The sequence below is a fragment of the Calidris pugnax genome, unplaced genomic scaffold, assembly GCF_001431845.1.
Source record: "Calidris pugnax isolate Ruff unplaced genomic scaffold, ASM143184v1 scaffold8, whole genome shotgun sequence".
Taxonomy (NCBI): Eukaryota; Metazoa; Chordata; class Aves; order Charadriiformes; family Scolopacidae; genus Calidris; species Calidris pugnax.
Window position 1 is genome coordinate 22,398,256 of NW_015090830.1, and position 23,140 is coordinate 22,421,395.

Sequence of the window (23,140 nt, forward strand, 5' to 3'; positions counted from 1 at the left end):
AGGTGGCTTGACAGAAGGAAAAGTGTGAGGAAGAAAACCCTCCCCCACACTGCAGTCTGCTGTAGTGCTTTTATGTTTTCACCCTTTCTGAGGGGGGGAAATGTACAGCACACATCAAGAAAATGGAGTTCAGGACGCCATTTAGCAATGAAGGGGATTTTTTTCTAATCTTAGCTAAAAGCTTGACCTGTTCATGCAACCTTTCTATTTTATTTATATGTATGTGTATATATAGGGGCACATATATATATGTATATATCTATGTATATAAAAAGCACGCACAGTTTTAAAAAAAACTCATGCTGCCATTGCTCTGGGCTAATTTATGCTCGAATGTGAATGGCACATTTATTCCATCACAAACAAAATTTTAGTAAAACAGAGTGAAAATCTATCACGTCCAATTACGATGACAATGCAGTGCCGTGCAGCTGAGGGTTAGACAGGGACCAGGCACGTTTTGCTTGTGGCCATCAAGGATTGCGACGGAGCTTTTTTTATGTGTGAGTAGAAAAGTGATTTAAACTGGCTGACAGGAAGCCCAAATCATTTTGTCATATTAAAGACTGTCAAGGACCCACCTCGGGATGGAAGTGTTTGGTGTCAAACATAACTCTAGAATTAGGCAAGGTAAGGATGGCTGTAAACAGGGCGTCTTAAACGTCACAGGACAAGGGGAAGCATAAGAAAAGTTTATCTTCTGGCATTGCACATTAAGGAGAAATCGTACTTGATAGTAATAGTTTCTAGTCTTCTGGTTAATATTCCCTGCTGTGCCCAGCAAAGGACACTTCACATTCTCAAAATTTTTCTTTCCCAAGCACGGTTGAGTGCTGTCTGTAAAATCACATGCACTTATATATATCCAGACATTAAAAATCCACATGCACGCATACATACACATCTGTCTGCAGCATCCATGCATTGGAGACACTAAGGACACTGAAATCCCTGGGTCATGTCCCTTTGCAAAGACCTTAGCAAGCAGCGATGCAGCCTGTCGTGCAAGAGGAACAGCGCAAGGTCGCCGTTCCCCTCACGCTCTGCTCTCAGAATTAATCACAGAATCACAGAATCGTAGCGGTTGGAAGGGACCTCAGAGATCATCGAGTCCAACCACACAAAAAAAAAAAAACCAAAAAAAAACCAACAACACCCCCCACCTAAACACACAACAACAACAACCAAACCAAAACCATCACCCACCCACACAACATCCCACCACAAACCAATAACCTTGGGCACTAGAGCATGCCCTGAAGAGCCACGTCTACACGTTTCTTAAATACCTCCAGGGATGGTGACTCCACCACCTCCCTGGGCAGTCCATTCCAATGCCTGACAACCCTTTTGGTAAAGAAATGTTTCCTAATATCCAACCTGAACTTCCCCTGGCGCAACTTGAAGCCATTACCCCTTGTCCTATCATCTGTAACTTGGAAGAAGAGACCAACCCCTGCAGCTTCCTTTCAGGTACTTGTACAGAGCGATAAGGTCTCCCCTCATCCCTTTAAAAATAACAATTACTTGGGTTGCACAAAATGCAGACACCTTCACAACCAAAAACACGTGTATATGCGTTTTGAAGGCTACTCCTCATTAAGTGCCTTGTCTTTGGACAGTTTAATCTGCGTCCTCGCTGGTTTAAGGCAGAACAATAGGTTTCTCAACTGAGGAATGTGCATGTTAAAAGCAGGGATCAGATGAGACCTCGGTACCAAAGCCATGAGTTTCACCAGGGCACTGGAAATAAATCTAATCTACAGAAATCATCGCTATGTTTAGGATCCCACAAAATGTTGTGCCTTAGGAATGGAGTATTTCAGAAAGTAGCTGAACAGCCCCAGTATTTCAACATCAACAGCCAGGAAAAAGAAACCTCAGCTCACTGTATTGCTAAGTGAAGGCAGCTGCCTGCTCCCTTGCAAACGGCGATGATTCAAATTCCTCCAAAATTGTAACAACTTCCAGTAATGTTTTCCTTTGACAGCTCTGGGACAAACTTTTTCATTCATTCACTGTTTTCTCTCAAGATTTATGTCAAAATTAGGGGTGAGTAAAGCCTGCTTCTCTCCGTGCTTTCTTTCGCTTTTCCCTGCAGCTCTGTTTTATTCTTTGCTGGAAAAACAAGTTGAGGTGAAAGAAGCAGCAATAACAACAGAACGCAAAATTATCAAAGCGGGTCTCAGTAAAATAAAAATGGAAAAAATTCAAAGCAAAAGGCGATTTTTTTCCCCATTTTATTAAAAAGACCTACTTTTTCCACAGCCAGAGGAAGAGTAGAAACCTCTCTGCAGTCTACCTAGATATTGCTGTCTGGATGCATATTCGTATTTCAAATACTATAATGACAGATGTGAGAGAAGAGAGATTTTTACAGCAATCGGATGAGAAAAATTATGAGAGAATCAAATTTTCTTTCTTTGGGTGTGCAGATACAGAAATGTAGCATGCATTTATATTATTATCTCTTTATATATTATTCATACGGTAACGTGTTTTGATTTGCCGCATATTACAGAAGACTTAAAATACTAATTTTAAAAAACTTTCCCTGCCTGCCCCCCTCTCTCTTTCTCACTCATGCTTATTTTCTATACACTAACTCTCTCCAGTGATCATTAGAAGAATATACTCTCAGAGCTGGAAAGCCTGAGATGATGCACTGAAGGGCTACTTCTACAAGGGTCATACAGGGGTTGATAGTGACATTTTTGTGTTTCTTTTCTGGCCTTTATGCACTTCTGTGTGATGTATTTAAGGGTATGTACTCAGGGGGAAATCAAGAAACCACAAATTCATCTATGACCATAGGAAAAAAAATAGCCTATGGACATTTCTGCACAAATACAATATAGGAGCCAGAAGCCATGGTTTTAAATGAATTCAGTAGCACCATTTTACTCATGTCAGATCAAAAGTTTGAGAAACAGTATCTGGATAATGGAAGTTTATTGTTGTTGTGGTACAAATCGACAACCATATTAACCCTAAAATCAGTTTTCCACAAAGCGAATTCCTAGTCTCCCAAGCATCCTGGTACATACAAATTGAACATACCCATACCTGAGTTTCTGCATGAAAACCGAGGTGTTTGGAAGTTAAATCAAATGAAATCTTGTTTCATTAATTCAAGCCCACCATATAACTGTCCTACTAATGTCTACATTTTAGTCGAGACTACTTTTGACATTTCTGAAAGTAATAAAAAGGCAACAGGAGCAGTCTCCTCACCTACCAGAAGGAAGAGTTTGGGGGGAAGCAGGTATCCGTAATTTGGACACAGAATTACACAAAGGTAGATTTTTGGTCGGCAGAGTATCAATCAGGGTTACTGGTCTTACAAAATGCCCAGATAACATCTAAATGCTCTTGAGAAGTACCTCCCAAAACATTTGCTTTGCACTCGTTCTACATGTCCGAATGCTTCTATCACAAGGTAAATGAAGAGTTGTTGTAGGACTTAGGGGAAAAGCAAGATACCAGAGACAGTCATGAGCAATGGTGAAAGGTCAGTGAAGGTGAAAGGATAGTGCCTGGAGAAGGAATGGGGGGTCAAAGAGGCACTGGGCCACTGGTACTGGCTGATGGGGAAAGGCTGAGGTGGGTGCTGAAGCAAACACCTGGGAGTTCCTCATCTGGGATCCAGCTTGAGACCAGGGTGGTCCAGAAATGCTATGTTTCTGAAGATGACAGGAGTGAGAACAGAAGGGAGGCCCACCAAAGGTGTAGGTGATCCCAGGGAAAGCCTTGGGGCAAATGTAGCCCAGCATGGAGCTCACACTAACAGCATGGTCACCAGGTTTGTGTTATCTCAAGAAGCGTGTGCGCTTCCACACCAGACAAACCTGGTGCGCTCGACTGCCCCAGACCCCGGAGATTCAACACAACCAACGTGAACCTCCCTGCAGTGACCAATGTGACCTCCTGCTATCGAACAGCCTGCCCATCACCGCTCCCACAGGGGAGCACCCACCTCACTGGGGTTAAGAAAGGCAAAAGGCTCAGATAATGCTGGTGTTGATCCTCCTGCTGGGAAAAGAAAAGGCAGAACAAACACTGGTGAGTTTATCAGAAACAAGAGATGATTTATTGAGAAAGCCTTCCAACAATTACTTCTTTGAAGGAAGTTGGCACCTCGCCCCTTCAACAGTGTCGCTTACCATCCGCTCCAAAATTTGATAAGCAAATCCCTCCTGGCCTTTTCCCACCAGGAAGAGTGTCAGTCTGCTCCATCCACAAACCCTGTGAACCCCAAGTACTTGATGGAAACTGACAATTGATAGTCAATGAAGTATTGGCAGACCCACTCATCAAAGCTAATTGCACAACAGGAGACATCCAATTTCAGTTCATCGTTGTGTAATTCAGTGCTGTATTATTAGAGATATGAGGAAAGTTTCCATAGGAAGAGAGACTGAAAAGAACAGGACCTCTAGTTTAGAGAAGGAACAAAAGCAGGGACTCACTAGCCTATGTGACACAAAACAATCTACTTTTGTTCTATCTACTGTTTCTCATAATGAAAGAACAAGAGATAGCTAAAAAAAATAAAATTGAAAAGCATTCAATTGAAAACTGATAAAAGGATTTACTTATTTGTATACAACATGCAAGCAACTTTTGGAGCTAACTGTCAACAGATATGACTGAAGAAAAGAAAAATCAGTGGGATTAGGAATTTATCTGGAATTTATCTATTAAGAATATATATCATTACAAAACTAACTTGCCAAGCTGCGGTTTTTTTCTCCTGCAGTTAGTTAAACATAACCAACAACTTTGCTGAAAATTCCTGGAGCATTTTGAGGTAGTCAGCCTGAAGATTTGAAGGGACTCATTGAAAAATCACTGAAAAATCGTGATCATACCCCACTTGTTGTTGCGTAATTCTACCTCACTGACAATCTGAGTAGCTGATAAACAAAACAGGCTGGGAAACTGATTTGTTGACAAATATCGTAATATTTAAACTTTGCTTTTACGGTTCATTAGTGTGGCAACAACTTTGTGCAATAAAAAAATCAAATCTATGTCCTTTTTATTTTCCCATCATGAAAAGGTATTTTATTTTTTTAAAATATACTAACCTAATGAGTACCTGGGTCTCCTAGAAGTGTGGACAGGCAGTATACTCCCTGACAGCAAAGATTTCAATCTGAGTTTTCTGAGATGTAGCTCATTCCAGTGTATAAACACTGGGTATTTCCTGCACATAGGAAAAGTGATTGGAATAAAGTTCAACAGAGAAGCATGAAGGTCCTGGTCTGCCTTGCTGTCACCAGAAATCAGAAGTGAACCCCACCACACCCAGTACTAGGATTATACAGGCTTATGACTCCAGTGCCACCTCCGTTCAGGAAGTTCCAGCACAGTTTAACTTGTCTTTCTAATAAGATGCTTGGCTGACAGGTCCTACGGTTTCACCTTTGCAAATGTGTGCCAAATTTATCTCCCAGCCTTGAACTGACTTCTTCCTACACTCATGAGGTGAGCTCCTGCATGTCTAACTGATTTAAATTCAATGTCAACAGGATGTATCTTCTACAATCTGCGTCTTACTTATGGCTCACGCTTCCAAAACACGACAACTTTGAGACATGGGTTAAAAATGGAGGGAACTATTGCAAAATACGTTCCGCAGCTCATTTTACATGCCTAAGCCTGTGAAATGCCTTCTCTAATCTACCTCATACTTTCTGTCAAACAGTTCTACCAGATTTGTTAAAAGCCAGATATGCAAATTTTAGGTAGAAAGGAGATTTTTTCAGGAAATTGAACATAAGGGGTATCAAAATGAGACTTGATTGTAAAAAGACATTAATTCAACGGCAACTGCTTCATAATTCAGAGTATTAGATTAATGCTTTATGAACACATTATCTACAAGTTAATGTAAATGCTGTAACAAACTGAAATGCAGAGATAGAGCCTCTTCACGGGTTTGGCTTGGACCTTCTCCACAGAGGCTTTATTAATCAGTACAGCAAGTTCAGTCTAACCTTTGCCAGCCAGTTCAAGGTAGAGAAGCACCCGTATCTAAAGGGTGGGTTGAAGGATGTTGGAGCTGGACTCTTTGCAGTGGTTTCCAGCGATAGGACAAGGGGCAACGGGCTCAAGCTGGAACATAGAAAGTTCCATTCAAATATGAGAATGAGGGTGAGGGTGACGGAGCACTGGAACAGGCTGCCCAGGGGGGTCATGGAGTCCCCTTCTCTGGAGATCCTCAAGATCCGCCTGGATGCAGTCCTGAGTGACGTGCTCTGGGCAACCCTGCTTTAGCAGGGGAGTTGGACTAAATGATCTCTAGAGGTCCCTTCCAACTCTGACAATTCCCTGATTCCGTGAAAGAGGACAGAGATGCCTTTGGTGCCTGCAGACAACCTCACAGCTCCCTCTGCTCTAGCCACAGAGCTGGGTCAGACCTTCACGCATCACTTCATTGCTGCCGATGTGCAGGACCACCCGAGCCACCACCCAGGCATTGCTGCAGCGGGGTGCAAGAGCAAGCCCAGCTGAAAAGCAGCCTGTGTCCGTTGGCACTGTCCCCCAAAGCACCCCAAGACACACACAAACACTTCATGTCACAGCAGCAGGGATGTTTCAGTCCCAGGCTTTGCCCTCCATCCCAGCCACGCTGTATTCCCACCCCGCGCCCTTGGTGTCTGCGCAGCCCAGCACACACAAGGAGAACAGCTGAATCAGGAACAAGCAGAGAATTGCTTTTTAGCAGTGTTACAAATGTTAAGCTAAACAAACTGACGAACAGAAAGCCCGGCGCGGCAGTAATAGCGATGAAGCCACAGCATTTTATCATAATCCCATCTAGCGAGACAGGGAATTTTTGTCAGTATGTTTCATGCTCAGAAAACGTCCTGCTCAGCGCTTGCTACTAGCCACACGCATTTTCTTTTGCTGGGGAAAGGTTCTTCTATTCAAAAAGCACACATTGGATCCAGATCCCTGTCCTCCCACCCAGACTTCCCCACTCATTCAAACGGGGACACATGGCTGTGCCCACAGAAACAGAGTGCACTGGGAGAAAGCGCCAAGTGTTCAGGCAGAAGTTCTTGAGACAATTTTCAGGGACATTTACGTGGTAGGGTATTAGGAACTTTTTTTAAGGCATTTATTCACTGAGAACCCTTAGAGGTCTGGCACAGGGACATGTAATTATGTCTCCTAACAGATTACCAGTGGAGGCAAGTATAGAGCCTCCACAAGTGACCAGTATGATGTTCCAATGACAAGGCAAAGCAATTTATATTAGGGGTTATGAAGTAACTTACCCACTTGAAAAATGCCTTCTGAAGCTAGACAGTGGGTCTCTGAGCTATGCCATGAAGCATTAGGGTTTATGCCACTGATGGCTTAAATCATCTCTAATACTGTGCAGAGTGCAGCTCTCCTTCCCCTTTAGGCATCCTCTGGGCCACACACCTCTGTGAGCACTACAAGTCTCTGGTCTACTCCAGATTTCATGCATTTACCCTTCTCTCCCCAAGGTTATCTTTCCATATCTCTAACAACTTCCATAGCCGACTTCAATCCTTTCATATTGCAGACCCTTTCAACTTCCATCTTGAGCTTTTTTTTTTTTTTGCTTTTTTTTGATTAGGTGACCTGAAAAGTTTTGCAAAACAGACTAACTTTCCTTCTCTGACTGAAGACACTATAATTACACAAGGAAGTTTGATTTTTTTTTAATCCCATGGACTCTAACACCTCTAACACATTAGCTGCATTATTATACTTTTTCTGGAGCCCCCACTACCACCTGTGATTTACTCAGACTATTTTCATGGGTGTCCTTCACCTTTTTTCGCTTTGTATTCGGTTTTGAGCCATCTACCTACCTGAATTTATCAAGTTACTCTGAAGATCCTCACAGTCTTCAGGAGCTTTGAATACCTTGAGCAGCTTTTGCATCCGCTCGAATATTGTTAGGTGATTAGTGAAAACGCTAAGTAGCAGCTCTCAAGAAAAGAGCATTAAGCAACACATTCCCATGGATGAAGCACCTGCGAGAGTCACAAGGCAACAAAACCTGTACTTGGTCTCAAGCCAAGTTTAGCAGCAGCAAAGGCAGGCTTATTGCCCTCTCTCAATTTTCTTCCAGTATCTATAAGTTCCCGTAAAGCTGCCTTGTGATATTGTTATATCAGTTACGGGTAACTAATAATTTTACCTCTAATGGAAGTTATTTTGCTGGTTGCTTTTACTGAGCTTGCAAAGTTCTTTCACCCTCCGATGGCTCAAATGAACGGAAAGGCACCGGGACGGGGGGGTTTGGGCCAAAGGGTGCCAAAAGCTGAGAGAGTGAGATTTACTCTCCAGTAAAGCAGCATTTAACTCTCTGGTAAGCAGCATTAACTCCTGAGAAATGACTCGACACCCTCCTGAGAGCGCTGTGGGACCGCAAGGGTGAAGCCCTGAGGACGGAGCTGCTGCTGCCTGCCCACGCTGGGCAGCTAACAGCCCAACACAGAAATCCTTACATGACACAGCCCTCACCTTTAAAATGGGATAAGAAAGAATAGAAGGGGAACGGTGTAAAATGTCACATCCAGACAAGAGAACAAAACAAAGGGATTATTTTTTTTTTTCCCTTACAGCAGGAAAAAAAGTACTCACAGGAGCTTCTTATCCCTTCCTCCATCATTTTTTTTTTTTCTTTCCCCTTCTTAGGTTTCTTTCATGCAGGGAAATAATTCTCTCTCCGTTGACACCTATGCAACCACAGACGTGTCAGCATGAGCTGACTGGGTGGAAAGGAAAAAAATATTTACCCCCAGCATTTCTGCAATCTGCTGCATTGCCATTACTGCCGTGATTGATCGGGGCCCGTTACCTGTTTTAGCTTAAGCTTCTCAGTCACCCAAATGACTTCCTCTCAACAAATGAGAAATACCAGCGAGCTGAGCAAGTTTGAGGGGGAAAAAGAAAGGTGATTGGGGAAAGCAACAAGGGAGGTTCTCACACACCTCCCCTCAGTGTCTGCCTCAAAAATGGGTGTGATACAGCAAACACACGGGGATGGATGCTGGGGAGCAGCAGGGTACCAGGGGAGTAGAGAGAACCTCTATCTCCCCTCCTTGCCCCTTACCCCGACAGCCCCAGTTCCCCGGCAGGACCCCGCTTCTCCCCACCGTAAATGGAGGACAGAGGGTGGGGGGCCAAGGAGGGAGGGGGCGATGGCTGCAGAAGTGCAGCATCAGCAGGGAGATGAGGCTGTCAGCCTCCAGAGCACTTCCCTGCGAGGGAGCAGATAAGAGGGAAAAGGTGAATGGGAACACTTGTCACAGCAGATGGCGGCTTTGATTTGCAGAAGAAAGCGGAGGGAGATGGGGAGGGGGGTGCTCGGGGGAAGGAAAATAGGGATGGGGAGACCATCCCTGCCCACCCGCTCCCCCGGCACCGGCCTGGGATGTCAAAGCCCCCATCCCCTGGCCCAAAGGACTTGTTGACCTTCCCCCATGGACTTTGTAAGGCAAAGTGTGGGGTTTCGGCAAGCCTTGTACATTTCGTTAACGTTATGCTAATTAGCTGGAAAGCCACGCATTGATTTTCTTGAAAGGATTCAAGGATCAAATATCCATGAATAGAGCTGGCAAAACCTAATCTACTAATGGATTTAACTTAAGAGAAATATAAAGCTCAAAGAAAAGTATGATTATTTGGGGCTACTTAACTAGTACTTATCTTTAAAATACTTTTACAGAATTTCCATATTCCATTGAGGTGGAAAAATGCAGTTATATTTTTAAAACATATTTGGCCAATAGGTCCAAACAATGCCTTTTGTTTTGTTTCCTCTCCTCTCCTCTTCCCTTCTCTCTCCTCCCATCCCTGCCTCTCTCCTCCCTGGCTCTTCCTTCTCCTTCTCCCTCCCTCTTCCTCCTCCCATTGCTGACCTGGTATGAGTTGCCCATCACAGCCACGAGCCTATGGTGTCTGGTTCAAACCAGAGGCAGAGAGACCCCACAGAAGTTCTCCACCTGCAGGTGGAGATCATTTTCTGCTGATGTACCACAGCTGTGCCTCCATCAGCTGGGATGGCATTTTGTCCTGTTACATCAGGGAAAAGCTTGACCCTGCACCTTGTTGTGCTGTGGTGTGGCATTTCCTCCCTGAAAAATCCATCCAAATTTTGCAGATTACATAGGGCTGGACTCCAGGGAGACTGCCAGGAGGCTGTACAACCACCTTGGGGGACTGAGGAATGCATGTCCCACACTAACCAGGGGTAGAAACAGGCAACACAGGCATCCTCCTCTCTCCCAGCAGAACATCTCCACCTGATATAAACCAGCATCGTGTCCAAGAGCCCTAGCCACAGGCAAGGCTGGCATTGTGGCATGCACTGTATAAGCACAGCACAAGGGAGTGGTCTAAACTACAAAGACATGAGGGTTAGTGGGAGAAAAAAAGACCCTAGGCAAGAGCAGACAGGAAGGAAATACAAGGAAATAACAGGAAAATAGTAGTCAGCTGGACGGGCAGTCACTCCAGTACACCCACAAGCAGTTGTCCAGCCTTTTATAGATACCATTATAAAGGATAGTCTCAAGGCGGGTTGGCCAGCGATAATAAGGCAAGTTTGGATTTGGCTGCAGGGGATGTATCTTGAGCACAAAAGGCAGCAGGAAAGAAAACAGAGAGACGCTTGTTTGAAACTTTAACAAGGCAACAGGGAAGAAAACACAGAGGGCCTTGTTTGAAAATTTAACAAATGAGCAATAGAGACCAGAAAATTGCCGGACTGGAGGTGGAAGTAGACATTTCATGAGTATGCAAGGGATGGTGGTGGCTCAGTGATGTGCTAGCTGGGGAATCAGGCCTTGAAAATGAAGACATGTAACTGATGTTCAGTGCACCATGGGAAGACAAGCAAGCAGAGGCAATCCCTCAGGGCAGCCTGGCATGGTCAACACAACAAGCCGTAGAAAACATGGATTGTGATGGTCAAGTGATTTGAAGTGTTGGGACATCTGGGTAGGTAGGTCACCTGGTAGACAGTATGTCCCCAAAGTTTCAGAAGGTCACACAGCTCCAAAACAGAATTTTTAAATCAAGACCACCAAATTCTTTATGCAGACAATTACACTGACACTATTGCATTGGTCTTCTCCTAGGCATAAATCTGAAATAACGAATCTGAACCGAGGTGCACTTTGCTAGGAACAAAATCAAACCTGGATAAAACAAAGCCGGTACCAAGTGAGCAGAAATCTGAGGTGTAAGTCTCCTCCACTGTTGCACTAGAGAGGGTACTGTGCAAGCTGCCTCCTGGAGCTCTCTCTGTGCTGTTTTCTCTCAACAACTCGAGATGTGTACAGTTCACTAGTAAAAAGACCATTATTTTAACTGACAGCAGCAGCCTCAGCGGGTGCTGCCACTCTGTCTTCCACACCACTCACAACCCAAGCCATCCAGTTTGAAATGAGCTGCCAGTTCCTCAGGATGTTGGGTGTGCCGGAATAAAATCAAGCAACCACCCTGGGCTGGTTATCCAGTGCTTGCTGGACTTAAAAAAAAAAAGGTCTACCCTCCACTTCAGTTAGCACAGTGAGCAAACATAACTTTAAATCAAACCTTTCACACCTGGGCAATATAATAAGGTGGATTTCTACGTGACCGCTCCTGACGTACAGTCATTCTTGAAAAACTGGAATCTGCTCCCCATGTGAGTTTGTCCAAGTTTCCACGTGTTTATTGTTTTATTGAGAAAACTCCTTTTAGCTAATGAATGGCTGTCGTTAGATTACACTGTTGTCTAAACTCTGAGGTGTAGTGATTTTACTCATTCACTCCCAGAAGCGCGACTGCTCTGTGTCCCTCAGGAAATGACCCCAGCTGCACCACCACACAGCGCCGGGGCAAGGGGTTGCTCCAGATGCCTCAGCAGAGAGAAGACACTCCAGAAGAGTTACACCAGCCTAAAACCCGAGCAGTGCAGGGGCCAGTCAGACCCATGGGGTTCATGATAATGCAGTTGCTATCTTGTCATGTAATCAGTCAGTTTGGCACCCCCTCCACACATCAGGAACTCACACATAGTATACTTGGGCTCTCAGACCAGCGTGACTCTTGGCCAACAGTGAAGTTCCAACCTCAGCTTGCCACTTTGAGTCACCATTTTCCTCCCCAAAATTCCCTCAGAAAAGACTCTGCAATCCTCCTCGCTTCTGTAACTAGGGCTAAAATTTGCCACACTTCTGAATCCTGGATGTGATAAATCCAGCAGGTCTCAACCAGGTTTTGTTCACTGCAGCAAGGAGACCACCACCTTTGAGACAAACTTTAGAGAGAGTCTTCCATAACAGAGTCCTTATATTCTGCACGTGCCTAGGTTATGGTCAAGAGGTTCTGAGATGTGACTAAAAAATGACATGTATTTTGGGTTATTAGAGGGTTATTTAATTGTTTCTTCCACAGATGGCTTGTGATAGTCACAAAGGAACCATCACAGTGCTGGAAAACAATGCCATCAAAATGCTCATGATGTTCAGCTCTGTGACTCCTATTTCAAGGGACTTCAGGTTTTACAGACATTTGGCTTTCTCAGGCTCAATCCAAATCCAGGTTTTGGAAGACAAGAGCTGACTGCACACGAAATCAAAGCGATAATGGTGGCAGGAAATAATTGGGGGAGATGGCAAAAGTGATGCTCGCCGTCTGGATGGAGGGAAGGCTTGCCCTTTGCTGCCCGGCTGGAGAAGGCCTCCTGGATTTCCAGATGCTTTTGAACGTTCCAGCAGCAGCAGGAGCTACGAGTGTTTATTTCCCCTTCTCCTATCTGCTTGGTGAGGAGATTTCAACCTCTTGTCCTGTTGGACTGTGTCGCCATTGTCTGTGCTTTTCTCATCTCCAGACTGGATCGCTGCCATGTGGTCTGCTCAGCACTACGTCTGAGGACCACTCAGAAACTTCAGCTAATTGCAGCATGCAGCTGCCTGCTTACATATCCACATTTCAGACACAAACCATAGAGCGCAGATGGTACACAGGCTGCGCCAATTTTCAGTTCATTTCCAGGTGCAATTCAGGCCTTAGTTTCTAAATCTCCTTCTGATTTGAACCTGCCCGCCCCCCAGAGACTACCTCTGCCTACGAAGGCTTGGTCCACCACTGAGATGAGCCGAGGCATTTGAACTGACAGTCCCTGGAGCAGCACATTTGGAAATGGCTTTTTTTTTTTTTTCCCCAGCAGAAGAAGGCCTACAGCTTTTGAATTTGCTGCCTTGCGTGGTGAACCTTCAGGGCACATTGCAAAACTTGTCTCTTTTGTTAAGCTTTAGTTTAATATATCGGGGTGGGCTAAGAAGGGAGGTTTTGATGAGGACACTTTTACTTTCATTGTTGTCATGGCAGTATAATTCAGTAGGGGATATGAGTTTTGATTTGTTTTTATTTTAACTGTAGCTAATGCAATCTAAGATTGTGCACAGCATAAATGGAATCAAATAAATAATTACAATTGCTTCAGGCCAATGCTGTTTACTGGAGAGCCGGGGAAGGGAAGACAAGAGGATAGTGTTGCTGCACTGGGAAGAATTAAGCAGGTATGGCCAAACGAAATGGGGTAAGCCAGGCTGCCTCCTGTAGCTCAGGCTACTCCATGCCACTGATTACTTTCTTTGCTAGGGGGTTCTTCAGGCCTGACCTGTCCTTCAAGCTCATATTGAGAGTTCACTGCAATATGTGATTGCCATTAGTCTAGAGAGGAGAAGGCAGAAATACTGACCACTCTCAGAAAAAAGAAAAAGACAAAAAAATAGAAAGAATAAACACCCACCAACACCAAGGCACGGAATACAATAACAAGCCACAAGAGCATCAGATCCCAAAGATTGCTTTGTCGAAGAATTATCCTACTTTTCCTTTTTCTTCTGATTTTAGTCCCCCCCCCCAAGCTCCCTTTGTGTGGCTGTCTCTGCTCATTTTCTCAGGTTCTTTTCAGCTGGGTTTGTACGTTGCAGATTTGAACTGAGACGTCAAACTGAATAATGCTTCCAGAGAAGAGATGAAAACACCTAGAAAGAAGAGAGGCAGATTGCTGAAAATAACCAAAGGTCTCAGACGATATAGCTGATTCTGTCTAAAGGCACATGTATGTACATATATATACAAACAGGTAAATAGATCGTGATTGCAAAAGGCATTTCTTTGTATATATCCACAGTCTGGAAACACATCTATTCCTTTTATGGACAATTATGTCCCTCTTAGCTAGAGATCTGTGTATATTTCTATTTAATATACCAGCAACAATTCATGATTGCTTTAGGGTATGCAATGGCAATTGTAGACCTTCAGTTTCTGTAGCCGTGTGTGACAGAGAAGACTTCTTCTAGAGCTCACAGGACAAAACCATGGACAAAGCACACTGCAGAACTCACCCCAAGACCCCAGAAAGGAGGGAAACCCAGCTCCCCAAAGTATCTAACCAGGAGATGTCAGCCTTTTGAACTGTGCTTTTTTTACATGTAGAAAAGCTTTGTTGGGGGAGTTTTGCTCTCCAGTGGTGTAAAGGGGACTGGAAGCTGCCTCAAACAGGCACTAAAGGGGTGTTTTTTCCTAGGATGGGGATTGGCATAGTTCTGGAAGAAACAGTTTTATACCATCTGCTTCCCCCTCTGGTTCAGAGGAGAGGCAAAGGACACGAATGCCATGCACCGCTCTTGGCAGCATGATTTACAGCAGACCAACTCCTGCCAGTAAAGTATTTATCCTGCTAGATCATCATATCTTCTGTCATCGTGTACAGGACTGTGTCTGTGGTCACACAGATGCAGCAAGGTGAAGGTATGTATCCATAGGTTCACACCTTCGTGTTCCAGGCCTTTTAAATTTTTGTGGGGGTTGCTATGATTATTTATGGGTTGGTTGTTCTTTTTGTCTTGATTCTCTTGTTAGCTCTTTTTAAATACTGAAAAATTTCTCACTGGCATTAACTCCACAGCTCTTGCAACATGCACATAGTCTTTGGCTAGCCTTCAACTGTACAGAGATGGCTTAAAAAGACTTCAAAAATCACCTGTCTGGCTCTCAGTCTTGTTTAAAACTCTGTCTTGTGACACTTTGGTAACCGAGTCCCCATCCCAGACTGGATCTGTCCCTTCCTTCGTGAGAAACTTTCCCCTCCACGGCCATAATCCTATGCAAAATATATACATTGCAAGTACCCCCCAGCTCAACTACACTGTATAAATGGTGCTGACGTACACGTGTAATGCCCACATCAAGACGAGCTGTTGGTACATTGAACTTACCGAGCACATAATCCATTGCCACTGTCATAAAGTAGTCACCAATAATCTCAATGTCTTCAACAAAGTCTTCCTTAAAGACAGCTTCAAAGTTGGTTTGCTCTTCAGACTCCAGAAAGAGGTCTGGTTTTATAACTCCGTATTTGTAGGTGCAGCTTTCAGCCCCGTGGGATCAATGTGATGCCACTGACTCGCATTCACTCGTTGGTGAGCTCACATCCTACGAGTGCAGAACTTGATGGTAGGGAAGGAAGCAAAAAGCCACTGCAAGCTGGACATGTTGTGTCAGGAGTAGGAAACCAGCTCTACATTTTGCAATCAGAGTTCATCTTGCCCCTACAAGCTTCTATGAAGACTTCCACAGCAAAACCCACCAGGAGGACAAAGGCAGGAGGCATTTCCTGCACCAAGGGGATCAGCTTCTGCACAACACTGAGGACTGCAGTTGGGAAGTGACATGTTCCTACCTGAAAAAGTCATTTCGGGTGCTAGCTGAGCCAACCTCATTAGCAAAGCTTAATTGGAGAGGCACATGAACAACCCCAGCAGAAAAGAAAGGCTATTGTTTGAGAGTGAATCTCAAAGTCACGTTGCGTCTCACTAGCTGCCAGGAGACCACAAGGCAGGTTAGGACAGGAGCCTCTCCTGGGGTGCAGAAGACACTGTTTGTGGTGCAAGTAGCCTCTTGCAGCTCAACTTGTCCAAGCCGTGTTCCTGTGCCACGGACCCTGACTGTCATGGTCAAGCCAGAACAAAAATGGACTTCCCCCAGTGAAAATATTATAGCCTTGGCAGGAGAGGACCTTGTCTGGAGGTTGGAATGAGTCAATCATAAGGGGCTTTTTTTGTGCCTACATATGTGTGTGTGTGTGTGCATGCGCAGGGGTGTGCGCATTAACGGAGTATGCTGTCAGGGACTGATTTTCAATGATGCAAGTCTCCTCTAACTGATAACACTCTAAATAACAGGTGAGTGACTCCTGGCAAGAAGGAGATTGTCTGACCTCATTGTTTGCCTTTTTTCCCCCCTCTTTGTTCTTCACAAATAAAGGTTTTTTAATAAACTGAAAGGTCCTCCGCTCCTGCCTGATGATAAAATGAAAGGAACCAGTGAGGTATGGTACAACGTGGCAGCAAAAAAAGAGAAGCTCATCAGAAAATAACAAAGGTGCAAGTTAAAGATAAGGCAGCTGTCAGAGATTAATCCTGCTGGCCTGATTGTTTTCTTTAATACCAAGGCCTGCAATAGCAAGCGATAAGTTTGCTGAGTAATTTGGTTTTTGGTGAGGAAATAAAATTCAGGTAGGCCTCATAATTGATTTCCTTTTCTTTAGTTTTCTAAACATTAAACAAAACGAAACAAAACAAAACAAAAAAACCACCCCACCTCTGCTTTGACTACACTTTCCTTTTTTTCAAATTTGCTCCAAGGCTGTGAGCTCCCCTCCCTGAGCTGGGTGTGTGGGCAGATACCCCAGAGGGAAAAAGCACCCCTTCTTTCTCCAGCCTCCTCCTAGGAATACCTTTGTTTCATCCTGAACACTAGCTGCTAGCTCTTGAATGTGATTAATTCTGCCTAATGTTGGCTTCATTTTACTGTCTGAAAGTGGGCAAAATGTGAGGTGGTGAAAAAAACAAATTTCAGAAGAGAGCTGGTGTTGCCTGTCACCCATGGGTTACGGTGGTACCCAGCCATGGCAGCAGCCACCGCCTGTGGAGGAAGCAGCGCAGAAGGACAGTGTGGTCCTCCTCAGGCTGGAGAAAAATCATTGCTGTCAAGCTGTGGGGCCCATCCAAGGGGATCACTGGCTGGGGAGCACCCTCAGCTCACTGCAGCAACACGTCGGGGCGCCCATCTGCTCCCTGCCCTTGGACGTGGAAGGGGGAAGAGCAGCGAGCAGGATAAGGTATCTACCACATCGTGCTGGGGAAAATCCCCTCCCCACCCAAACCTTCCTCATTTGGGGGTGCACGCAGCCAGCTGTGGGGAGCTTGGGCACTCCACGGGCAGCAGCTGGGGTAGGAAGCAAAAGAGAAAAGAAGTTGAGGGAGGAAAATCTTTTCAAATTGGGGAGTCTGTAGCAATGAGGCAGAGCTGCTCTCAAGCGAGAAGATGATCCTGAGAGATAGAGAGACAGTGTGAGTGTGTGTGCACGTGTATGTGTGTGTGTGCACGTGTGTGTGTGTGTGTGTGGTGTGTGCACACAGGAGGCAGCAGAAGCAGAGCCTTATTTATTGTGACAAAATGAACAGCCCCCAGGATGCTCATCCAGCAGCTAATTTCTCATCTTATCTATTATGTGAATGAGATGGGGAAACAGTTTCCTGTTTTTCACAGATATCACTAACATGAAAGATACAGAATGAATTCCCTTGAAAGCCATGCAGTCAGATCCAGCCACAGACTCATTTGTTTCAATGGAAGGAATTAATGCAGTCAGGGCTGCCCATTGATGGGAAACAAGTCTATAAAGCTCTCTATAGAAGCAAATGTGCTGCCACCACCTCCAAAACAGAATGAAGAGCTTGGTGGACACTTTCTCCCCATCCATTGGTAGCACATGTGCAGACACAGGCTTGTGCCCCACACAAGCACACACATTTAAACCTTTTTGTTTCCCTTATTCAGGACAGGTATTTCTAGTGTTATATTGCAGCACTGGTGCTACATGAAAAGGGCCATCTGTATCATGGGGTTACTCCCAGTGAAGAAATCCTCTGCCTCTAGGAAGGTTCTAAGGGTCTTATACCAGACGTAAGAACAAGAAGTGATGAGCCACCAGTCCCAAGCACCCTGAGTTTAGAGGCAGGCTTTGGAAAAAAGTCCTGCATTAGGGGCAAACAGAGGGGCAGGACAAGCTATATTAAAGACGGGCTGCCATGAAAGAGGGCTCTACATCTCTTTTAAAGCATAGACTCACAGCAAAACCTATTAAAAAAAGCAACCAAACCACAACCCTGTCTTGTACGTCTACAGGCCATCAGTGGCCATGACCTTGCTGCAGCTACAGCCACAGCCACACAGGTGCATGACGAAGTGGAAAGTGTAATATCATGTTAATCCTTTTCAGGACCACTTCTGCCTATTTTATGGTGGTTTTCACCTCTTTACTTTTCCCAGCAGAGGGAGCACTGGGGCTTGGATGAAGATGAAGGGGAGGAGGTACCAGTCTCATGGCAGAAATCAGGCAAAACCTGGTAAACCTGGCACTAACCTCACTGCAGTGTCCCCTACCTTGAAAACAGGTCTCCCGGTCCTGCCACCCACCTCGGTGCTGTCAGCAGTGTGTTCTGCAGCACAACCCGTGAGATGCCGAGTTGACCCACCACCACTGGGATGGGAGCTACAGACTCACAGGCATGAGAAGAGGAGAAAGGAGATGGGAAGAGAAGGGAGATGGTGGACACCACAAGCACTGGCATCCTGATCACAGCAATCACGCTGCTGAGGATGGACTTACCTGCCTGGGGTGGGCTCCTCTGGGGTTGCTGCTGCTCTTGCTAACATCATGGGCCACGAAACTGCCACAAAAACCACCTCCCCACAACCTCCGCCTCCCTTGCTCAGAGAGACCAAGGCTCTGAGAGGCAACAACGCTTAAAAAGTCACTTTAAAAGTTTCCTTTTGCTTCTTTTTCCTCCTTCAAAGGCACAAATGGGAAAGAGGATGACCCAGAGTCCTTGTGGACAGGACGTCCTCTCAAAGGACAGTCCTGTGCCAGCCCCTGGTTGGAGGAGGAACAGGGCTGAACATGAAGAACAGCTTTTGACTGTATCAGCCTAGGACATGCACAGCTGCATGGCACCACGTACAGATTCCCCTCTCTCAGCCAAAAGCAATGGTCCATGTTCTCCTCTCCTAGTGTCCCCACCTGCTTCCCTCCTTTTTAAATTTTGGCTCTTGCCCGTCCTGCTTTTTCATTCCTGGCCCTAGAGGCAGCGGGAGCTTTCTGCCCTCCCTCAGCACCTCTTCCCCCTGCAGTGACACCAGGGTTTGACCCACAGGCCAGGTGATGTACCCAGTGTGGCTGGTGTCCCTGCCTGCTGCCTTCTCATTGCTGGTGCCACAGGAATCCAGGAGAAGCCCAGCGTCGGAGGCTGAGTGAGGGTGGGTAAGCAACTTGGAAAAGGGAGAGCGAGAAGGAGAAGTGGGAAGGGGAGGAAGAGAAGGCTGAAGAAGGTTGAAAGAAATGAGAAGAGACAACTCTGGTACTTTAGTACACTAAAAAGAGATGCTTCAGTTACACTGCAGCAAGGCACTAGGGTAGGAGAAATGAAAATAAATTCAGCCTACAGTCCTAATGAAGTAAATTCCAGAGTGGGCTGAGACCTTAACTGATATAAATGAGGATCATTATCTTCACTCTGCTATTCTGCTCAGCACAGGGCAAGGAGTGCGGAGCTAGGAGGGGACAACCGGCGGTGTGACGGTGTGAAGTACAGCCCTGCCACCCTGCTGCTGTCCCGTGACAAGGAGACTCATGTGAAGGGCCAGCCACAGTGCTCTCTGTGAGCCATCCAGTCCATCTGCAAGCCTCAGCCACACCAGGGTTTACCCCAGCTTTCGGTCGGGTCAGGAGAAGGCTTTCTGGATGCCGGGTTGTCAGCAGGAGTGGTGGGCTCCCAGAGGGATGGGGTGTTATCAGCTTTGTGTTGCTCCTCTGTGCATCCGGCTATCCGGCCACCCACCAGGGAGGCTTGTTCAGCCTCAGCTGTTTTCCTCTCCCCAGCAGCACCTACTCAGGTTGTCTGGACCAGCCCTTGCTGCCCTGGAGACTGGGCTGAGCTCTGGAAGATAAGAAACAGTAGGTACAAGGCAAAGCACTTCTCTCCTGCCCATGATGGCTTATTGCCTACCCGTAGGGTAAGCCAGGTGGGCACGGGTTTGATGCCTCCTGCTGTCATACCAAAAAAAAAAATAAAATAAAAATCTGAAGCTCTGCGTTGATGTGAAGCAGAGCAGCACATCTGCTCAGCAAAGCGGGTCCCAGGGAACAAGCCTCCACCTTCACCCCGCTGGTGGGACACAGACCCGTCAGTGTGACCAGAGAGTGGTTTAAGCCGCTCGTTGTGCCCACATGTGTCCCAGCCAGGCTCACTTGGGAGGCCACCTCTCCCCACCAGCCATCCATCTCCTCCCGACAGCAGCGCCCGGCCGCTCTCCCGCACAGACCTGTGATTTATGTGGCGTGGAACTCGCCGCTACCAGAAATTAAAATGACCTTAAAATTCACCAAATTCAACATCAAACCTAGAGGCTCGCTGCCCTATCTCCTAATCTTGTCTTCTTCTGAACCCCCACCCCCACCCCACCCCCTTTCAGCTCTTTCCATGCTCCTCTCAGAAGGAGTGATGAAAGGGACGTGGTAATACGGTGCTCTCCATCACCATATCTACATGTTAATTTATCATATTTAATATCAACATCATAAATCCCTGTTGGCTTGGCTCAGGCAGGTAGGACACCTAAGTAGGCAAGACTTACAGTTGCTGAGCTTTTACCCCAAATGTGAAGAGCTGGAGCCCAGATAAGTCTGAGAAAATAAGGACACAATAAGATAAATTCACTGTGACATTAAATAAAACTCTTAACAGTGTTGCCTTTTACATTTCTCTAAGAGCCAGGCAGAAGCCTTTCATCCAGACTCGATGGAGACCTGTACCTCACATGAGCACCTCTGCTGCAGGTGCAGGGTAGCGGTGACAGAATTTAAGAGTGAATTTATAAGGAAAAACTGAAGGCTTTCCCCAATTTAATCTTTTTGGTAACGATCTCAATAAAAGTCCCATTAAAAAGATACTGAAATGAAATAAAAATGAGCTAAGCGTTTTCAGCCCAGAAGATCTTGGCATTTTGAGGTCAGATTTTTGAGTTTCGAAATGAAATTTTGAGAATCTAATGTCAAAATGTTTTTAGGTGGTTCATTTTGGGGTTTGTACTATTTGCATTACTTATCAGTTACATCAAGATAGTTCTGAGAACTGACACCAAGGAATACCATAAAATTGTAATAATTAGCTCCCAAATTAAAGGGATCACCAAGCGAACTAGTTCTGAAACGCTACGAGGCAAATTTCCAAAAGTGAAATTTCAGAGAAAATATTTAAACAAACATATTTCTGGTTCAAACAGGGTAGAAATAACACACCCAGTGAACTGAAAATTCAGTTCCAGCCATCTGTGGCGAGGGCTTGCATCTGAGCACTACTCCCAAGCAGGCAGGCAGAGCGCTCGCTTCTCTCTAAGGATGCAGGCCAGCATGCGTTGGAGTAGGAGGTCCTCTACTTGACCTCTCCCAGTTGGCTCCGTAGGACTGTAGGAGAGGGAAAGGGGTGAAGGAAGATGGATAAAAGCCCTAACAATCCACCTGTTGAAAAAAAAAATATCAACGTTTTATCCTACTTCAGCGTGCAGGACACAAGTGTGCACAGTGTGGCTTTTTGCATGCTAGAAACCCAATCCAGATGCTCATTTTCACCATCATGCCACAGCAAATGACTCATCTTTGATCTCAGCCAGACCTGGGGACAAGGGTTAGGCCAGAGTTCACATGAGGCTTTGTTTATCTTCATATTTCTCAGTAAGGCTGGACCAGAGAGAGTTGGATTTGGGTGGTGGTTTTTTTTTTTAATTCACAACATTTGTGTAGCTGTAATGTGGTTTTTTTTTTTCTAATTCACAACATTTGTGTAGCTGTAATGTGGTTTCCTCGACTACTTCATAGCTAGGTTAGCAACATTTAGACAAACACAGTGAAACCTAACTCAAGCCACCACATCAAATAAACTGGTCTTGACCTGAAAAACCATTTTTTCATTGTCCTGCTCTGAGAAAAAGCCGCCCACGGTATCATAGTGGAGCTGTATGATCCAGAGGGGTTACGATAAAGGTGCCAAAACCTTCTCGATGTTAAGTAGACCTTGCATCAGGACCACAAGGTTCACAGGTGCAGTGGTACCTCCTCCTTTTCAAAAGCAGTGGTGGCTGCTTTCGCTCTCAGCATGCACATTGCCTTAGCTCGTTCATTAAGCCTTACTGAGCACGTTTCACAAGAAATTTGCTGTAAGTTCTTGCACAAATAAGGTTTACTAGCACTTTCTGGAGCAGTTAACAGACTTTAAGGAAAAGCAAGCTCCAGGATAGGTGGAATCAAAGTCATAGGATCAAAGAATCATAGAATGGTTTGGGTTGGAGGAGACCTTAAAGATCATCTAGTTCCAACCCCTTTGCTATGGACAGGGACACCTCCCACTAGACCAGGTCATCTGAAAAGCCAGTTTGGGAAAGACCCTATATGAACTACATCTCATCCACCCAGTCTGGGGAGGAGCTGAGTTATCCACTTCTTCCACCACACACTGGTTTCAGCCTGGCAGCTGTGGCCTCCCTGGAGATCTGCCATGCACTGGTTTCAGCCTGGCAGCTGTGGCCTCCCTGGAGATCTGCCCTGAGGGGCTCACTCATCTCCAAGATGAGTCTTGTCTGGCAGGTGCCCCTGGAGCAGCCCCCAAGGTGCTGTGGCCTAAAGGTCCACCTGTCACTGGGGAAGCAGCCTGACTTATCTTGGATGAAGATCTGACTCTGGATACTGTATTTCACCACTGAGGAATTTTTGATGCCTCAGGTACCCTAACCAAAAAGGCCACAGAAACAAAGATATGGACATCCCAAAGATGGTCCTCACCTCTTTGACTTGGGTTTGGTTCTTTTTAAATGCAACTTTATTTTGTTTTAAAATCTGGGATGAAGATGGTTTCAACCCAAACAGTGTACCTAACCAACACCAAAAAGAGAAGGAAAGACTGGGAATGACTGGTTAAAACCAGAAGGACCCAGCACTGCTATTTTATTTATTATAATGTGCACA